Below are 19,871 nucleotides of genomic sequence, written 5' to 3'. Positions count from 1 at the left end.
GTAATTTACTAGCATGGCTGACAAAATTTAGAGAAACATTTACTTACTAGGTTATGAGTTTGTTTGTTTGTTTGTTTTTTATAAAAAGGAGTTGTGGGAAATGGGCAAGGAGTGTCCATGTCTTCTCCGAATATGCCACTCTACCCCAATCTCCACATATTTACCAAACCAGAATCTCTCCCAGCCCTGTCCTTTTGGGTTTTTATGGGGGCTTCATTACATAGGCAAGACTGATTAAATCCTTGGTCATTGGCAATTGATTCAACCTCCAGCCCTCCCCTAGTCCGCAGAGTTTTAGGGGGATGGGACTGAAACCTTCTAATCACCTTGTTGGTTCTCCTGCCAAACAGCCCCCACCTTTAGTGCAGTCCAAAAGCCATCCATTAACACAAAGACTCTTTTATTGCTCTCATCACTGAGGAAATTCCAAGGGTTTCAGGAGCTCTATGCCAGAAACAGGGACAAGACCAAGTATATATTTCTTATTATAGATCACAATATCATAAGGTTTGACAACTGTCTAAATATTTGATGATTCATAATGTCATGTAGAGAACACTTTTCTGTAGGCAGATCTAGGATCCATAATTGGACCCTCCATGAAAGCAGATTTGTGCATGAAAAGGCCTATCCTAGAAGTAGTGAGTTTCCCAAAAAGTGGCTGGATACAGTTTGACAAGAAGATAGTATAGGACATTAGTTAGGTTCCTCAAAGAAAGACAGAGATGCTGACTAGGAGTTCTTGAAGTTCTGTCCAGAGATTTAAGAAGAAGGTATACAATGGAGACATTGATTCAGGGCAAATACACTTCTTCTGTTAATATGAGTGAGCCATGGGGTATATACAGCTCCAGCTACAAAGGAGAAAGAAAGGTGGGCCCTAAAAGAAAGATCAAGACAGAACCTAAGAAGAAGGTTCACTAGATACATCCCTGTCAAAGCTCTATGGTTCAGTTCTGGCTCTGAGTCCTACTGGAGATGTACCTTCAGATACATGGGTCTTCTGCTTAGAATTTTCTCATGCTTCTAGACTGGCTGCACAATAAACCTACTTGGGGACTTTTAAAAAATCCTACTGTCCAGTGGCTCTCTAGACCAATAAAATCAGAATTTCTGAAGGTGGGGGACAAAGTAATTTTTAATTTCGTTGTGTAATTAAGGCTGAAGACCATTGGTCTAGAGACAGCATTTCTCAGACCTTAGTTTACAGCAGAATCACCCAGAGGACTTGTTAAAACACGTTACTGGGCTCCACCCATAGGGTGTCAGATTCAACACATGTGGGATGAGCCTGAGACTCAGTGTTTTTATCAGGCTTCCTGGTGATGGTGGTGGTGCTGCTGCTGGTGGGAACACCATACTTTGAGTCTAGGTTCCTCGATTTAGCACCACCCCCATCTCATCCCACCTGTGCTCATTGGGGGTTTTTAACTTTCTCCTGGCTAGGACCTAGGTGTTGGGGGTGGGTGGAGGGGAGTTGAATACATTGGGATGCATGATAGGCAGTGAGAAGTATTAAGTGGCTTTATTTGGCACTAGAAAAGGAGCTGGTGAGAAGGGGGTGCTATTGTAAGTACGAATGGAGTATTTTCTCAATTAATTTAAACCTCTGCTGCCAGGGGGGAAAAAAGTCACTGATGAAAGTTGTATACTTCAGAGTATACAAAGTTGTATACTTCTGAGTAAGTGGATTTAAGAAATACTTCCCTGTGATAAAGATATTTTATTTGGGTTATTTGCAAAGTAAAAAAATTTGTGACCAGGAAATAACAGTATGATATGAAACAAATTCCACAAATAAGTGAACTGAAGTTAGTTAAGAAAGACAACGTAAGCCATCTTGCTCAAGTACAGTGACCCAGACTTACAGGCAAATGTTATACTTGATGTTAGTCATTCAACTTCTGAAATGTCTCCAAGGTTGAAAACCACCCAGGGATGAAGAAATAATGAAGTCTCAACTACAGTTGCATTTTCTGATTATAAGAGGAGGAATTTCCAAATTAAAATCAAACGTTTTATAGATATTTTGCCAGAACTTGATCTCATTCCATAAAGTTTTTAGCCACACTTTTTAAACATTCTGTGCTTTCTTAATGTCTCTTTCAGCCCTGATGATTCAGTCTCCACAATTAGTATTTATATTGACCTGAATCATTAAACCTTTCTTTACCAAGCCCACTTAGCACTTTGCTAATTAGGCATCCATGTCCTTTCTCCACCCTGCCTCACTATCCAAACCCTGATTCTTTTTCAGAGCAGCAAAGTACCCAGCTAAAAATGCCTACCACTCCACCCTCCTTTGCAGCTGCAGTCCTGGCCAGCAAAACATTAGTGGCAATCACTAGCTGAAGCTTCCAGGAAGACTTTCAGAAGTGGAGAGAGACCCAGCTTGCTTGTACCTTTTACCTCCTGCTCTTCATCAATCATCCTTTTTATTTCATCCTTCCTGACATGGAGGAGAGGCCATCCTGTGGCCTTGAAGTGTTGTACCTGAAGACAAAAGCCACTTACCAAAACTGGCAGAGTGAAGGTAGAAGGAGCTGGGATGATGATAAGAATGTGGGATTTGCAGCATCAACCCAGGGGTGCTGACCTCCAGTCTTCTTGTGACAAGAGAGAAATCCTCATTTAGAGAGACCACGATGGGTGACTTTCTGCGTCTTGCAGCCCCAAACAATCCCAACTGGTATATCTACTCTTCTTTAAAGTAGCTCTGTTACTGGCAATAGTAGAGTAGTAATTCTCAGACTTGAGCGTGCATCAGAATCAGCAAGAGGGCTTGTTGAAATACAAACGTCTGAGTCCCAGCCCCAGATATTCTGATTCAGTAAATCTGGGGAGAAGCCTAGGAATATGCATTTGTAAAATGTTGCCAGGAGATGCCAGTGTTGTTGATCTGGGAATCACACTTTAAGAACTCATTGATAGAGATGCTCAGAAAGGAGGCAAACCTATCTCTGATGGTTTCAGTGGAAACCTGCCTCAAGTTGAGAGCTTGAAATGAGTGACACTTCAGTGTCTGTTTCTTGAATCCCCTAGTTCTGTAATTCTGTCTACACTGGCCAAAAGACCTGAATCCTCTCCATATTCAGCTGTTGGATGCTGGTAATCAAACTGTCAAAATGGTTGGTGAAATGTTTTCAAGACATCCTAGGTATTTAGCACTGGCTAAAAACAATCCATGGTTGGGTCGAATAGCTTCATGAAATCTTATCTTTTCCTTAACATACCAAGGATTTCTTGGGATCCAGTTCACATATGCAGTGAATTTCAGGCACCAACAACTTCCTTTGGTTGCATCTGCCCGCAGGAACCACTCCTGTCAACAGCTTACTTGAGGGAACAACTTTTCTCTAATATCAGTGAGTTTAGAAGAAACTCAAGGTGACATTGTCTTACCATTCCTCTTTTGAAGACTCTCTCTCTCAGTAGCTACTAATAATTGCTAACTTTCCAAAGGATTCCAGGGAGATTAATTTTCTGCAAAAGCTGATTTATAGCCAGCCTCCTCTAAGAAGATGGCCTGAGTCACTTTCCTGGACTCATGCTCACTGCCAAATATTCAGTGACAAAAATCTTCCTTTTAAACACTGAAAATTTATGGACAAACTTCAAGGTCCTCCCCCTAAACTCAGTAATTAATCTTGAAGTTAGATAGGCAACGCAAACAGAGATCATTTGCAGAAGAGCAAAAAGGGATGCCCCAATTTTGGGTTCTTGGGCACTGTCCTCAGGTTATGACTATTGAGCCTTTATCTTTCATGTTCTTTGTTTTTTGGTTGGTTTCATCTTTTCCTTTTTTTTTCTTTTTCTTTTTTCTTTTTTTGCTCTTCACATTCTCTGTATTTCCCCCCATTAGGGATGAGGTTGAGTCTGCTCCAATAAGAAGGTTAAGTAGTTTAAAATTTAAGATGTTTTTGAGAATCTGCAAAATAGGACAGTAACTATAAAAATACTACTGCTCTTATCATGTATTGAGCATAAATCCTTGTTTTAATGACTGAACCCTGAATTTTTAGGAAGTCATTTAGGCCTCCTAATGACCTCGTGTAATGAATTCAATTATTCATCCCATTTGACAGAGGGGGCAAAGAGAGGCAGCTAACTTTACCTAAACCATAACTAGTAAAGTGGTAAAGCCAAGGATTAGTGGCCCAACAGGCTGACCTTAGAACTCTTAACCGCATAATGTACCAATCCAACCCAACCCAAACCAACCCAAACCAAACCAAACCAAACCAAACCAAACCAAACCAAACCAAATCAACAAATAAAAAATCCCCTGTAAAGGAAGTTGGGATGGCTTATTTATGTAAGTAGGACGTTTTATGGGGGTTGAAAGAATTTAGGTGTCTTCAAAACTAGATCAGGAGAGGTATAGGGCTCATTAACAATTATAACATGTCCAATTACTTATCATTTTATACATTATAATTACATATGTATTTATATAATATGTAATTAACAATACATAATATATATGTAATATATATGTATAATACACACTATATTGATTATCATGGCTTATATAATGTGTGATATTAACATATATAGTTTTTGGAACTGTTTTGTTAAGATATTATTCACATACCATAACATTCAGTAATTTAAAGCATACATTTCAATAGTTTGTAGTATAGTCACAGAGTTGTGCAACCATCACCATTAATTCCAGAACATTTTCATCACCCCAAAAAGAAACTCCATAACCATTAGCAGTCACTCACTATTCCTCCCTCCCCTCAGTGCCTGGCAACAACTCATCTACTTTCTTTCTTTGTGGAGTTGTCCATTTTGGGTAGTCCATATAAATGAAATCACACAGTATGCTGTCTTCTGTAATGGACTTCTTTCACTTAACATTGTGTTTTCCAGGTTCCTCCATGTTTCATAATGTGTCCGTATGTTATTCTTTTTATGGCCAAATAATAGTCCATTGCATGGATACACTACATCTGTTCATCAGGCGATGGACATTTGGTGGTTTCCACTTTTTGGTGATTGTAAGTCATGATGCTATTAGCATTCATGTACAAGTTTTCATATGAACATGTTTTCAAGTTGCTTGGGTATATATGTAGGTATGGGATTGCTGAATCATACGGTAACTCTGTCTAACTTTTAAGGATCTGCCAGGCTGTTTTTCAGAAGTGGCTGCACTGCTTTACAATCCCATCAGCAAAATGTGAGAGTTCCAAACTCTCTACCCTTATCAACATTTATTGTATGTCTTTTTTATTTTAGTCATCTTCGTGGGTGTGAAGTGGTATCTCATTGTAGTTTTGGTTTACATTTAGGTAGTGACTAATGATGTCAAGCATCTTTTCTTGTGCTACTGGCCTTCTGTATTTCTTTTTTAGGGCAATGTTTTGTCAGATACTTTGCAAATTTTTAAGTTAATTTGTTTTGGTCTTTTTGTTGTTGACTTGTAAGTGTTGTGTATACAGTCTAGTCCCTTATCAGATACACGATTTGTAAATATTTCTTCCTTTCTACAGTTGTCTTCTCACTTTGTGGTTTCCTTTGAAACACAAACATTTTTAATTTCGATGAAGTCAAATTTATTTATTTTTTTCTTTTGTCACTTGTGTTTTTGGTGCCATATTGAAGAAGTCATTGCTTAATACAGTATTGTAAATATTGACGGTTAGTTTCTCTGCCAAGATTTTGATTATTTTAGTTCTTACATTTAGATATTGGGTCTATTTTTAGCTAACTTTTGCATATGATGTGAAGCACATATCCAGCTTTATTCTTTTGCATGTGGATATCCAGTTGTCCCAGCATCATTTATTGAAAACACTATTCTTTCCCTATTGAATTGTGTTGGCATTCTTTCCAAAAATCTATTGACCACAAATGTAAGAATTTATTTCTGGACTCTAAATTGGCTTCTATTGATCTATATCTTTATCCTTATGCTTGTATTCAAGATGATTACTGAAGCTCTGCAGCAAGTTTTAAAATGAGGAAGTGTAAGTTCTCCAGGTTTACTCCTCCTTTTTTAGGACTGTTTTGGCTATTTTCAATTCTTTGCATTTCTGTGTGAATTTTAGAATAAACTTGTCAGTTTCTACAAAAATGCAGCTGGGATTTTGATGTGACTTGTTTTTAATTTGTAGATGAATTTGGGTATTGCTACCATAGCAATATTAATCCCTCAGTGCCTAAACATGAGATGTCTTTCTACTTAGTTAGGTACTCTTTCAATTCTTCCAGCAATATTTTATTATTTTCAGCATTCAAGTCTCGTAGTTTTTTGCTTAAATTTTTTTCCTACATATTTTGTTCTTTTTGATGTTATTACATATGGCATGTTATTCTTAATTCATTTTTGGATTATTAATTGCTAGTATATAGAAATACAATTGTTTTACATATATTGATCTAGTTTGCAAACTCATGAATTTTTTAATTAGTTCTAATAGGTTTTTTTTTAGATTCTTTCTAGTTTTCTACATGTAAGATGTTGTCATCTGTGAATAAGATAGTCTTAATTATTTCTTTCCAGTATGAATGCCATTTGTTTAATTAATTAATTAATGTCCAATTGTTCTGGCTAGAATCTCCAGGAAAATGTTGGATAGGAGTGGGGAGAGCAGACCATCCTGTTCCTATTCTTGGGGAAAATGTTCCAATCTTATATTGGTATGACGTTAGCTGTGGGCTTTTTGAGATGGCCTTGTCAGATTGAGGAAGTTCCTTTCTTTCCTAGTTTATTGAATATTTTTATCATGAAAGGTGTTGAATTTTGTCAAATGTTCATTCTATATCTATTGAGATTATCGTGTGGTTTGTGGCCTTTGTTCTATCAATATGGGGCATTACATTATTTGATTTGGAGGTATCAAACCAGCCTTGCATTGCTGGAAGAAATCCCAGTAGATCATGGTGTATATTCCTTTCTATATATTGTGGATTCAGTTTTCTGGAACATATAATATTTTCATTATGAAATATAATTAAGTCTCAGGAGTTAAATAGACCTGTCTATATACAAATATAGCCTCTGGCATCTACACTAATTGTGTGACCTTAAGCAAGTTATCTCCCCAATCTTTGTGTCAACTGTAAAATGGAGATAACAGTAGAATATACCTCTATTCCCTTAGGTTGTTGTGAAGATGAAATGAGATATCTAAAAAATTTTACTATCTGGCACATAGTAAGTACTCAATAAATAGTAGTCATCTTGATAATTGGTTTAATAAAATATTATGACCATTTCTCTAGTAGCCAATAGTGCTTATTTGTGGAGTCAATATTTGCTATGGGGGTGGGGTTGGATTTTTGCTGCTACTGTGGGGGGATTCACTTTGACCTAAGTGACTTGGAAGGTTACTTCATAAAGGGCTGAAAATTTTAACTGCAGGGGGCATAAATATGCTCACATGTTAGCTAAATAATAGCCCTTTGTGAGGCAGGATCAGGGGAGACATGTGATCTAGAGTCAGAGGAGGAAGAGAGCTGGGGGTGAGGAGACTAAAGGCAGGGGAAGGTCAGGGAGATGCTTCCTCATGGCAGAGCTGGTACTAAACCTACTGGGAATGGAAGAGGGTTTGCCCCACTCAGAAGTAAGTACACCAACACAGTGTGAGGTTGAACAGTCATGCAGAGATGGGAACAGTCATGTAGGACTGGCATAGAGACTTCCTCCTATAGACCAGAGGCACATCTTCTCTATAGACAGAGGGTTCTCTCCGGGGAAAGGCCAGAGGATGCTTGTGGTACCAATGCTGGACTCTAAGATGTAGAGACTGACAGATCTGAACTTAAAGGTGAAATGACTTCAACATCCTCTTCACCTGTGGATTTGAATATTAGCTGTAATGTTCTTGTGAAACAAAGATCTGATTTTGACACTGTTTTGCTTCAAGCCCTTCAAGCATTCTCTTTATCCCCAGCATAAACCTCAAATTCCTTAAATAGTTTATAACATCTTTTGCATATCCTGTCTCTCCTCTTGCCACTCCATCCTATTCAATGACTTCTCCCTTCTTTAAATATGCCTTTTCATCATGGAGTTTTTGCGAATGCTGTCCCCTCCTCTCAGAGCCCTCCCCTTACTCCTCTTCTCCACCTCCCAAGCTGCCTTCACATGGCAAAATGTCCTCTCAATCTAAAGTTGTCAGCTTAGCCTGAAATTTCTCCCAGGAAACCTGATCCCCAAACTTTCAGGTAGAGGTCCCTCTCATGTGCTTCCACTGCCCCCTATTTCCCCATCTACCCCTCACATATGAGCTAAATTATTGCTTGTTGATGGTTGTGGGCTCTGAGAAGGTAGAGGTGATGCATGTTGTTCACCACTCAAAATGGTGTCCTCACCCAGCAGCAGCAGGAACAGCAGCAGAGAGTATGTTAGATATGCAAACTCTTGGGCCTCACCTCAGGCCTACTGAGACAGAACCTCTGGAAGGTGAGACCCAGGAATCTGTGTTTCACCAACTTTCCAGGTGATTTTGATGAGTGCAAAGTTTTAAGAAACATTTATACAGTCAGGTGCCTGGCTACTGGTAGATGGTCAGTCAACAAATAAATGCACAAGTCCTAACTATACGGCTCATCGTGTAATCTTTACCAGGTCACTTAACCTTGTGATTCTCATCTGTAATATGCTCACCTCCTCTCCTAGAGTTGGGAGGAGAAAATGTAAAGGCTTATAAAGAAGCTCCTGCACATTATCTAACACATAATAGATTCCTTTTTTCTTGTTTTTCTTCTTCTTCTTCTTCTTTTCTTCTTCTTCTTCTTCTTCTCCTTCTCCTTCTCCTTCTCCTTCTCCTTCTCCTTCTTCTTCTTCTTCTTTTTTTAAAGCAGGCTCCATGCCGAGCATGGAGCCCAGCATGGAGCTTGAACTCATGACCCTGACATTGAGGGTCATCAGAAGCTCAACCAACTGAGCCATCCAGGTGCCCCTTGTTTCTTCATTCTTATTTGTAGTTCAGTTGATTGCCTGTCAGGGTGGTCTTCCAACCTTAGCCTGTTTGCAGACCTTGGACAAGTTTGGAGCATCACTACCTCTGTTCACAGATTTAAAAAGGGAATAAATAAAATGCAGCTGATAGAGAAGAGTGTTCTTAGGAGTCTGCAGATGGACCATCTGATCAGGAGTTTGATTACGTGGGTTGATCAACATATGTAACAGATGACAGGATATTGAAATGTTTTCTTTCCCAGCTTTAAGCCTATAGGCTAGGTGGGAACCATCATTTTTATTTTTAAAAGATAAAATTTTGGTTATCAGTATTTTCCAATGCCAAGTATAATAATTGCACTCAATCTGTTTATTAAATGGTTTCAAAATTTGAGGTAGTATCTCTCCTAGTTTTGTGGTTTTTAAAGTTTTTCTTAAAAGCAAAGTAAGACAGGATTTAAATGTTCTTGGGCTGTTTTCTTTTACCACATCCAACCACATCCGAGTCTGGTTCCTAAGTTCCTAATGGTTTCAGTCAAAGTCTCATTCTCCTTAAATTGTCGTTGAGCTGTTGAAGAGGGTTATAATTTCCTCACATTTATTTGAATTGAATGGTCAATTAAAATACACAGTAACTAACCCCTAAATTAACTGGACTTCTAAGAGATTTTTCAAAAGGTAGTTAAGGGGATATGAAAGTAAATGATGCTTGAATGGTTAAGAGCCTCACAATTCTTTTAAAGGCCTACTTTAATTCAGGCTGAAATCTATGCAGTATAAATAGTCCTACAAAGAACAGAGTGGGGGCAGTATGGGCATTTGTGTTCTTCATCAAAGGGAAGGGATAGGTGGAAATTAGTGGAGACAATGAAAGGGATGGTGGCTTCTGATCTTGTACCCTAGCATCTCAGAATTAAATGGATGTGAGGGCCACAAAGGGAAGCTTGACACTCTTCTCTGGGAAACTGTCTCAGAAAAGTAAGTATCCTGTATCCAAGGAATGATAGAGAACTGTCAGAGCCACCTTCCATCCAAGGATTGCACAAGTCTGAACAATGAGCATACAGGGTAACCAAATACCAGGGAGAATCCTGACTGCACCCCCAAACCCCAATTCTATTCTGTATACAACTTCCTGGAAATTTCTGTGAGCTGAGGGGTGGGGGAGAAGAACCCACATACTCACTGTGATTGAACTCTCCCTAATACAAGTGAAATGAGAACTTGGAGTCAGCTACAATTTGATTTTTTTTCCTAATGAAGAATAAAGCACTGTGCCATATTTTTAAGCATGAGAATTTTGGGAAGCAGAGGCAAGTTGACAACTTAGGTTAAAATTCTTCTCTTTGATCTCTGCGTCTTCTTATCTCTGGTAAAGATGTCAAAAGTAGACATGAATCAGGCAGGTACTTTGTGTCATGTAAGACAAAGGTTCCAGAACTTTTTGTTGACCAAAGGCAGTCTACCTTGTCAGAGGTGATGTAGAGGATAGCTAAGAGAATAAGCTGGGTTCCATCTGAGTTTCACCACTTAACTAACTGTGTGATCTGCAAAATGTTATTTAACCTCTTTGTACCTCAGTCCCATCATTTGTATATGGGATAATAATGGAGTACTCTATAATATTAGTGAGATGATTAAATGAGCTAATATATTCATACCTGGAACACTGTCTTGCTGAGGATTAGGGCTCAGTGAATGTTAGTATCATCATCATCATCATCATCATCATCATGGTTATTATTCCATGGATGTCCAGTTGACTAGGGTATTAATTTGATTTTACTCCATTCCTTTTGCAAGACAAAAAGTAATAAATAAACTGGACCAAGATTGGCCATTTCTAAATACACGTTTAGCACCAAAAATAATTTTCAAACATAAAATTCAAAAGGGTCTTAGCATATATGTATTCATGGATGTTCTTTGATTCTAGTTGCTTAAATCAACAAGAAAAAGAAATCTGTGGGCTCACGCTACAAAATAGCCCAGGAAGACCCAGCTTCAAGAATAGCCAGATGCATAGGTACAAACAAAGTTATCAAGATCAGTTTTGTTTGCTTGTTTCTGTCTCCTCTTTCCCTCTGCTTTCCCTCTTTCTGCTCCATCACCTGAATCACCTGTCCCTCCTTATCACAGGACAGCTGCTAGCAGGTCCCAGAACAATATTCTTCTAAATTCTAATATACTGAAAAAGAAAGAGAATCTTTTCTGTAGCATTCTCTGTGAATGTCCCAACTTTCATTTTGATTGACCTGGCATGGACCATGTGTCTGAGCCTACACCATTCATGAAGGTCAGAAGAATGTGTTGTGCTGATTGGCTACTTGAGTCACATGTTCCACCAGTGAGGCTGGGAAAAAGCAAGAAGCCCCATCCCTGAGAAGAGACAAATGGAGTAAGCTATACCCACCAGGCTTGCATTGCACCCTATCTCCTTGGCAGCCCCTTCTCAAAATCCCAATTGTTCCTAGTTCGAAGCCCATTGAATGTGGGGATCTCTACATTCTGCAAGTTTGCCAGCTTGCAGATCTTATCAGAGCAATTAACCATAGGAGCAGTCAGGGGCCTGAGCAGTCCATTGAGGGAGGTTCCATTGAGTGTCTCTCAAATCATAGCAGGCTGACAACTACCAGCTCTACCCTCCCATAAGGCATTGCCTTGTCTCTATGTGTCCTCATCAGTGCTGTCGATCACAAACCTATGCACAATAATAGGTAGGAGAATCATTTGGGTTAAGTTCTACACCACACTCTGTGCCATGTGTCTCCTGTTCCAGTTATTTAGTGCAGCTTAAAACAATACTAATTTATTAGTATCTCATATGGTTCTGGAGTCAACTATGTTCCTCTGGGCATTTCTAGCTTCCAGCTCTTAGTGGTTACAGACAGCAGCTAGGGCTAGATTCCTCTTGAAGACTTCTTCATTCATATATGTACTGTATTCCCTAGGTTGAGAAGATCAAATGGCAGGAGCTAGAACATCTGGGGCTCACTGTTCATCTCTTTCTCTTTCTTTTCTCTCTTTCCCCATCGCAGTTGTGTCTCCACATGGTACCCCGGCAGGGAAGCCTCCAGGTTGTCAGATTTCTTATAGGGCAGATGAAGACACCAAGAGTGAGTGTTCCAAGAAAACAAGGAGGAACCTATATGCCCCTTTTCATACCTGGCCTTGGAAGTCACACAGTGATACTTCTGTTGCACTCTTTTCAGTTGAGGCAATGACAAAGCCCGTCCAATTTCAAGGGGGTAGGAACATAGATTCTATCTCTTAGTGGGAAGTGTTTCAAAGAATGTACAGCCCTCTTAAAACCATCTTACCCCCTGGGGATGACTTTGCGTCAACCTAAACACTGTGTGGTTTCCAGGTCTCCAAGAAACCCCTTCACAACTTTAAAATCACATTGTAGGGATTATCCCTGGTCATATCATGCTGCTCTGATTCTGTCTTGCTCTTGGTGGAAATAAGGTGAGATTATCAGGGCACAGCAAGAAAAGAGGTTTCTTAAACAACCGTGTGCCAGAAGAGAGGATTAGACATCACATGCAAATGCAGTGGTCTCCATCTGGGCACACTGACATATTTTTGATAGTTAGCATCCTTTTCAACACTTATGAAATTATTGCAATACATCACCCCAGTAATCTGGGCTTTTTCTATAGAATACAGCTAAACTCGAGAAAAATAGTAGACAGGCACTCTGGAGGGACTATGATACAATCTGTTATTACTTGGAATTTCATCATTTTCCAAAAGAACTCACAATGTTATCTTTAAGGTGAGTTCTAGTGTTAATTGAAAACTTTGGCAGTCTTCACATTGAGAGTAAAAGGGAAACTACAAGAACACCTGACTGCACCAAGGCTCAAAGCTCTGCTTTCTGCAACCTTTCCATCTTTGTGGTGATGACCCAGCATGTGTGCAAAATCAGAAGGCAGGGAGAAAGCAAGATAAGAAAGCATCTACCTAACTCTTCAAAGGAAACCACTTAAAAGTGACTTAGGGAATCCTCATTCTCACATGTTTGTGAGGGTGTTTAAGAAGGAATTGCATAGGAGCACCTGGGTGTCTCAGTGGGTTAAAGCCTCTGCCTTCAGCTCATGTCATGATCCCAGGGTCTTGGGATCGAGCCCCGCATCAGGCTCTCTGCTCAGTGGGGAGTCTGCTTCCTCCTCTCTCCCTTCCTGCCTCTCTGCCTACTTGTGCTCTCTGTCCATCAAATGAATAAATAAAATCTTAAAAAAAAAAAAAAGAAGGAATTGCGTAGGGGAAAGATATGTAGATTATCTTCCTTTTAATTTCTGACACCTAGCCCAGGGCTAACCCCTTTCATTGGACCTTAAATGCCTTTGAAACAGTGGAATAAAATTCGCCATTATAGAATTGGCTTGTCATTAGGAGCTAAGTTCTGCTGAGTGAAGAGAACTTGGTAAAATGATGAAACCAGCAAAGAAGGTCTTTAGGTTTCTACCCCTTAGTGTGCTAACATTTGGGCCTGCAAAATCCATCCTCTTAATAGTGACTCTGGCAGAACTAATGTGGGAGTGGTACAGTCAACCTCTTTCTTCCCGAGGCTTGGGACTCTAGTTAACTGGTAAATGTTTACGATGGTGGCCACTGGGGTTCCTTCCACAGGCATTCAACGTGCATCTATTGAGCACCACCGCATGCCAGCAGTTGTTCTAGGTACTTGGCTTACAAAATGAACAAGGCAGTCATAGTTTTGATGTATGGAACTTATAGTTTAGCACCATGTCTTTCTGGAGAAGCAACTGGCAGCAGGGTAAGGGGGGGGGACTTCTATACATTATTCGTTTCTACTGTAAAGCCAATTTTACAATTGAGTGATGCTCTTCCTTTCCCCCCAGTCCTATAATACTTTTTAGAGAAAATACAGAGAACCCCAGACGTGGCTGATACAATAGCAAATGTTTTCCAGAAGACTGAATCTATTAGTTAAATTTCCCTAAGATAGAAAATCACAAACACTTGTTCAAAGTGCATGTTTGTCATTCTCTATCAATGTGAAATTTTGTAGCTTGGGACAGAGCTGGACTAGACTCATTAACTTAGGGCTAAGCTGAAGGGGAAAAACCAAGGTGCTGTTGCTGGGAAAAAAAAAAAAATCAAAGGGCAGGTAGAATACAGTATTCATTTAATCCACAAATATTTATTAATTTCCCACAGGTCCTAGGATCATTGTGGGAAACAGGACAAAGTCACTCCCTTATGTGTGTTGTATTCTAGTAGGGGAAACGGAAAAAAATGAATATTAATAAATAAATTCTGTAATTGCTGAGTAAGGTGAAAGAGAATGATAGAGGTAGGCTGTGTTTGAGATAAATGAATCACAAGATAATACTCTAAGGAGTTGAGATTTAAGCTAGATCTAAAAAGTATGCAGGAGTGAATCATGCAGGGATCTATAGGAAGGTATCAGGCAGACACAGTAGCATGAGACCAAGCAAGTGATCCAGTAGAAGAGAGGTACAAGGAGCAGGGGAACTTGCAGTAGCACATACCCAGTTGGTGCTGAGCCATCTGGTAGTGGGCTGTATCTGGAAGAAATGATCTGGCTATTTAAACAGGATTACAGACAGCTCAGAGCCAGAGCACTGAGGAAAAACTGATACCATGAAAGCTAGGTAAATTCTACCTTCACGGGTAGAGATTGACCTTTGAGATTTGGGTAAAACTAAGCTGACTGGTGAGATTCAGTAGCTGCTGAGAAGAGAGGTGGAGGCCCTGAAGCAGAAAGGTTCTCACAAGTTTAACTGTGGAGTCCACCAATTTTCAGAATTGAGGGTCAGGGGACCTCATTCTATGGGGTGAAGGTGGATGGTGATGCTTCCTTCTTGACTTTATCTGCCATCTTGGAAGTGTACTGGACTTTGTATAAACTTTAACTACAGTGTGTCTGGATGGAATTAAACATTAAAAAGAAAAAAAAAAGATAAAGGATCCAATGTTTTCTGTTCTGCAGTAGGCAGGTGGGAATAACCCAAAGTCTCTTGGAGCCTCATAACACACAGAAATCCCCAAATCACTTAATTCACCCCAAATCACCTTAATTCCCCCTACTACATCATGAAACCAAGATCTTTTTGCTTTTGGCTCCTGAGGTTGCTGTAGGGATTGGTTGGAGGGATTGTTGGAGGAAACTGCTGTACATCCTCACATGATGGAGACTATTAATCCAGCCACCCAGGCGCCCCTGCTTACTGCTTTCTGTGGATGTGGAATGCCTTCATGTTTCCTTCTTTCCTGAGATGCTATGGTCAAGAGTTAGAGGTGACTCTCTTTTCTACTGCAGGTTCTGCCATATTCCCTACAAAGATTATGATGTTTTTGCTTCCTCTCTGATACCTCTCTTTGCTTCCTCTTCCTTTGGTCTATTCTCCCAAACTGTGGAATTTTCCTTGAGCATGAATTGTTTCTACCTCTCAGGAGTGGGGACTATTCCTCATCCTTTGCTGCTATCTCTAGCTGGTCTACATGGTCTGGTCCAGGTCTGGACCTGGTCTGGTCCATTTTTCCAGTATTTCAGCAGACCCCCATCTTCATGGGTATCTTAGAAGTAGGGAGATTTTCTCTTGATCTTTCCATGGACTGTGTCTTCCATTTTTTTTTAAAGTTTATTTATTTAAGTAATGTCTATACCCCATGTGTGGCTCAAACTCATGACCCTGAGATCAAAGTCACATATTCCTCCAACTGAGCCAGCCAGTTGCCCCTGATTGTTTCTTTCAGGAGCATCAACAGAAGGTCAACAAAAGACTTCAATGAATTATAAAGCTATAGACCTGCCTCTCATGGTTCCTTTTTAATCTCCCATGTTCCCCATAACTCTTGTCTACTCAGTCTATGGACAGTAGTCTGCCCATTATCAGGCTCTGGTAAACTACTTCACCCCAGCCTTATGACCCTTAGTTAAGCTTAAGGGAACGTTAACTTGGCTCACCAAATCCACTTCCCTTTCTTCCTGGCTACACAGCTAGATTACATTTCCTAGACTCCTCTGGAGTTAGTTTAACCATATACCTGAGTTTGGTCCAACAGAATGTGGCCCATGAAAATTTCCCATGGGCTCTCGACCATTTTGTTTTTCCTATCTACCAGGTGAAGGGAGAGGATTCTAACCAACAAGATGAGGAGTCATGAGATGAAGAAGTCTGAGCCTTAACCAAACCGGAAGAATCTGGTGGAATATATATGAATAAGAAATACACTTTTATATTGCTGGGTTGCTGAAATTGCAGAGGTTGTTTGGTACAGCACTAACATTACTCACCTTAAGTAATACAGTTGGTCATGTCTCTTTCCTAGGGTACTACTCCACACGGACACACATACATTCTCCTAACCACCCCACCCCCCCAACCCAAGGTTGCCTTGTGGCTCAGATGGTTAAGTGCCTGCCTTCAGCTCAGGTCAGGATCCTAGGATCTTGGGATCGAGTCCCACATGAGGCTTGTTGCTCAGCAGGGAGCCTGCTTCTCCTTCTGCCTGCTGCTCCCTCATCTGTGATCTCTCACTCTCTCTGCCAAATAAATAAAAAAAAAAAATCTTTTTTTTAAAAAAGCCTCAGCTGGGGCGCCTGGGTGTCTCAGTGGGTTAAAGCCTCTGCCCAGGCTTCTGGGATCAAGCCCCACATCAGGCTCTCTGCTCAGCAGGGAGCCTGCTTCCCTTCCTCTCTCTCTCTGCCTGCCTCTCTGTGTACTTGTGATTTCTGTCAAATAAATAAATAAAATCTTAAAAAAAAAAAAGCCTAAATTCCCTCTAGATCCCAGACCACCAAGACAGGTCTTCAGGTCACTTCTAAGAGGCACTGGGACTAAGTAGGAGCACATGTATAAGAAGCAGAAAGCCCTCTTTCCCAGACCAAATCCATGACCGTTAACCTTTAGTGAATACTAGCCAAAAGCTAATCATTGTGTTAAGCAAAGGCAGATTTATAGTATAGCCAATGAAGCTGAAGTTTGGAGCCCCTCACATGCAAGACCCTTCCTAAGGGTCTGGAAGGGGACTGAGCATATTCACATGGTCATGTTTTCATAAAATTTGCAAATGTAAATGTTTTCATTGTTTTAATGTGTGGGAGGGCATATTTGTAGAAACTTCAGACCCCACCAAATCTAGATACAGTCTTGAAGCAGAATGTTTAATATGTATTTTCAAATGTTATCCTCACAGCAGTTGTGTAATGGTTTCTATTATATTGCAGAGAAAAAATTTGATGCATGAAGATTATAAGTCTCTTGCCCCAGATCACCAGCTCTGACTTGTTGGAACCAAGCTTCAAGCACAAGCTCTCAAGCCCAAGCTCGCTGCAGTCCTCATGGGGTCTCTACCCCATGGGGTACATGCACGTGGTCCAGGCACGCCGAGATGGTGACCTGAGCCAAAGACAGAGGCTTAACCGACTGAACCACCCAGGTGCCCCCACCCTAATTTCTTTAGTCCCAGATAAAAAAGGCTGGAGAGTGTTTTCAGAGCTACATTAAAGTGTTAATTTCACATACTAGGAAGCACATAGGATTTAGCATCAGAAGACAGGAGTTTTAGTAAACAGAGAAATGGGGCATCATGGCACAGATTTTGCCAAGAGATTGCTGGAGGTAACAGTCAGCAATTGGATCCAACAGCTGTCAGGGGCTGTCAAAGGCAGTGGAACAGCTTCAAAGCTCATAACTGCCTCAGCTTCCTGAGGCTCACAGGGTGCAAAGGAACTGGAAGATGTGGAGGATAAACAGGCTGGCTTGGAGAGGGGGATTAAAACACACAACTCCAGATGAGCCTTTAGGGCCAGCAGTGCTACAGGGCTTGTGGGTGCATACCCAGCTGTTACCTGTGTGATGGTTTTATCCCCAACTAATACGCCAGCTGGTGGAGTTTTATTTCCTTGTTGACTTTTTTGCTGCCACCTGGGGAGTCTTGGTAACTGTAAACAAAGATTTAGAACACTAATAAAGTGTCGGGCGCCGACGTGGTTGACTCTGTGCAGATACTAAAAGCAAGTAAGCTGGGGGACCCCAGCCATTTGGGCTGGTGGGGAGCAGGAAGAGGCCAAGAACAGGGAGTGAGAGAAAAAGGGATTTGATTGCTGAAACCCCCATGTTCAGGGCCCGTGGCTTAGGCACTTGAGGTAGATGCTGTTGGATGGGCAGAAGATTCCAGGCCCTGGCTACTGTAAGTATTGGCTGCTAAGGGCTCACAAAGGCCCCCTTCCCCAAGAATTGCCTTTAGATGATGTCTAGGAGGTTACATCTCTAAGCCCCCACCAGGAGAAGCCTATAGTAATGACTGACTGATAAAGGTGTACAGAAGGCCAGCCCCCTTACCTTAAGGAGAGGACGATCATGTCCACCTTGTGATTTATGCTCCAGAGCCTTTCATGGAATCAGGCCAAGTTTAGATTTTACCTGAACACACATCTTTGTCTGTCTTCTTGCCCTATCCTGTCTGCTTTCCTCCCTTAGATGCTCTTCCTAAAGGTCCTTTCTCAACGTACTACAGGCACTTGATTTTCCCTGTTCTGGGTTCTGCTTCTGGGGAATGACCTAACATGGCACTGAGGGTTTTAAGTGCTCATTGCCACAGCTAAGTTTGGCAGGAGGTGAGCGGGGTTTTGAAACAGGCAGTCCCCACAGATGTGGATTCAGGCAAATCCTCCAGCTAAGTGTATATGTAGGGGATCCCTGGTAGAGATTAAAGATATATTTTGAGGAGCGGGTGTCAGCTCCCAGGGAAAGAAAATAAGTGGGCCAAGGATGGATGTCAGGTTCTTAACCAAGAAAATACAAGTACTTGGCAAGAAAACCAGAGACAAACCCAGTGCTAGAGCCCAGGTCAGCAAAACCAGGGGTAAGAAATGCTATGACTTGTAGTATATATGGAGGTTCAGGGATTTTATGAGACTACCAAATCCTTGGTCTGTTGGTGGCAAGACCTAACTACATGTTGGCCATGTGAATCTGGACAAGTTAGTTTTCTCTTGCCAACCTCAGTTTCTTCATTTGTAAAATGGCATACAGCATACATTCAGAAAATAGAAACTATTTTATTATAGAAATAATATTCTAAGCCACAGTGAGTAATGGAATTATTGCCTACTATGCAATGGTCCTGGATTTCTACTTTGGGCCCACGTGTGGTTCCAAACTTGGGAAGTAAAGAAATGCAAAGCTATGTAATACAAGGTAGGGGTTGAAATAACAGCCAGACCAACCTGAAAGGTCATAATGATGTTTATGACTATCAGTGGTTTTGCATCTTAAAGCCCAGAGTCCTGATTTACATCTTCAGAGCCAGTCTTAGGGATGAAGAAGGAATGGAAGAGGGAGAGAGAGAAAAGGAAAGAAAGAGATGGTTATAAATCAAGAATCCTCTAGTTTTGACCATCATTCATCCAGAATTGGACCCAAGAGGGTCTGTAAGGGAAAGCTGGCCAGTCAATAGTTATTGACCCTGAGTCTGAAATTGCAAAAGAGTTTTTCTCTACTTTGGCAGACACTACAATCACAATGCCAGATTCCTAGTGCCTAAATAAAACTGGAAATTCTAAAAGACAGCATCAGGAACCCTGAGGCACTCAAATGTTCTTTCAGCAGGATCACTTTCTACTCTCTCTACACTTTCAGTACAGAGTTGTGTGGTCCTTATTTTAGGAAAGGGTTCCAAGAAGCAGATCTCCAGATGATAATTCATGTGTAATATGGCTTATTGAAGAGGTCCTCTTGGGAAAAACTAGATGTGGAAAGAAAGCAGCACAGAAAAGGAAAGAAGCAAAGCAGAGTTCCAGCCTCAGCATGACCCCACAGGGGAGGTTGGAAGAGTAAATCACACCACTGATTTTGGCTTAATCCCAAGGCCAGGGAGCTGGGCTTTCATTTTTCCACCCCAGTTCCTTACTGAATAAAGACCACTCTTGAGGACATAAAATCTGAGGAATTTC

Source organism: Enhydra lutris, unplaced genomic scaffold, assembly GCF_002288905.1.
Source record: "Enhydra lutris kenyoni isolate GAN:26980312 unplaced genomic scaffold, ASM228890v2 scaffoldscaffold6, whole genome shotgun sequence".
NCBI lineage: Eukaryota > Metazoa > Chordata > Mammalia > Carnivora > Mustelidae > Enhydra > Enhydra lutris.
The sequence above is the reverse complement of the archived record's forward strand: the minus strand, read 5'-3'. Positions refer to the sequence as shown.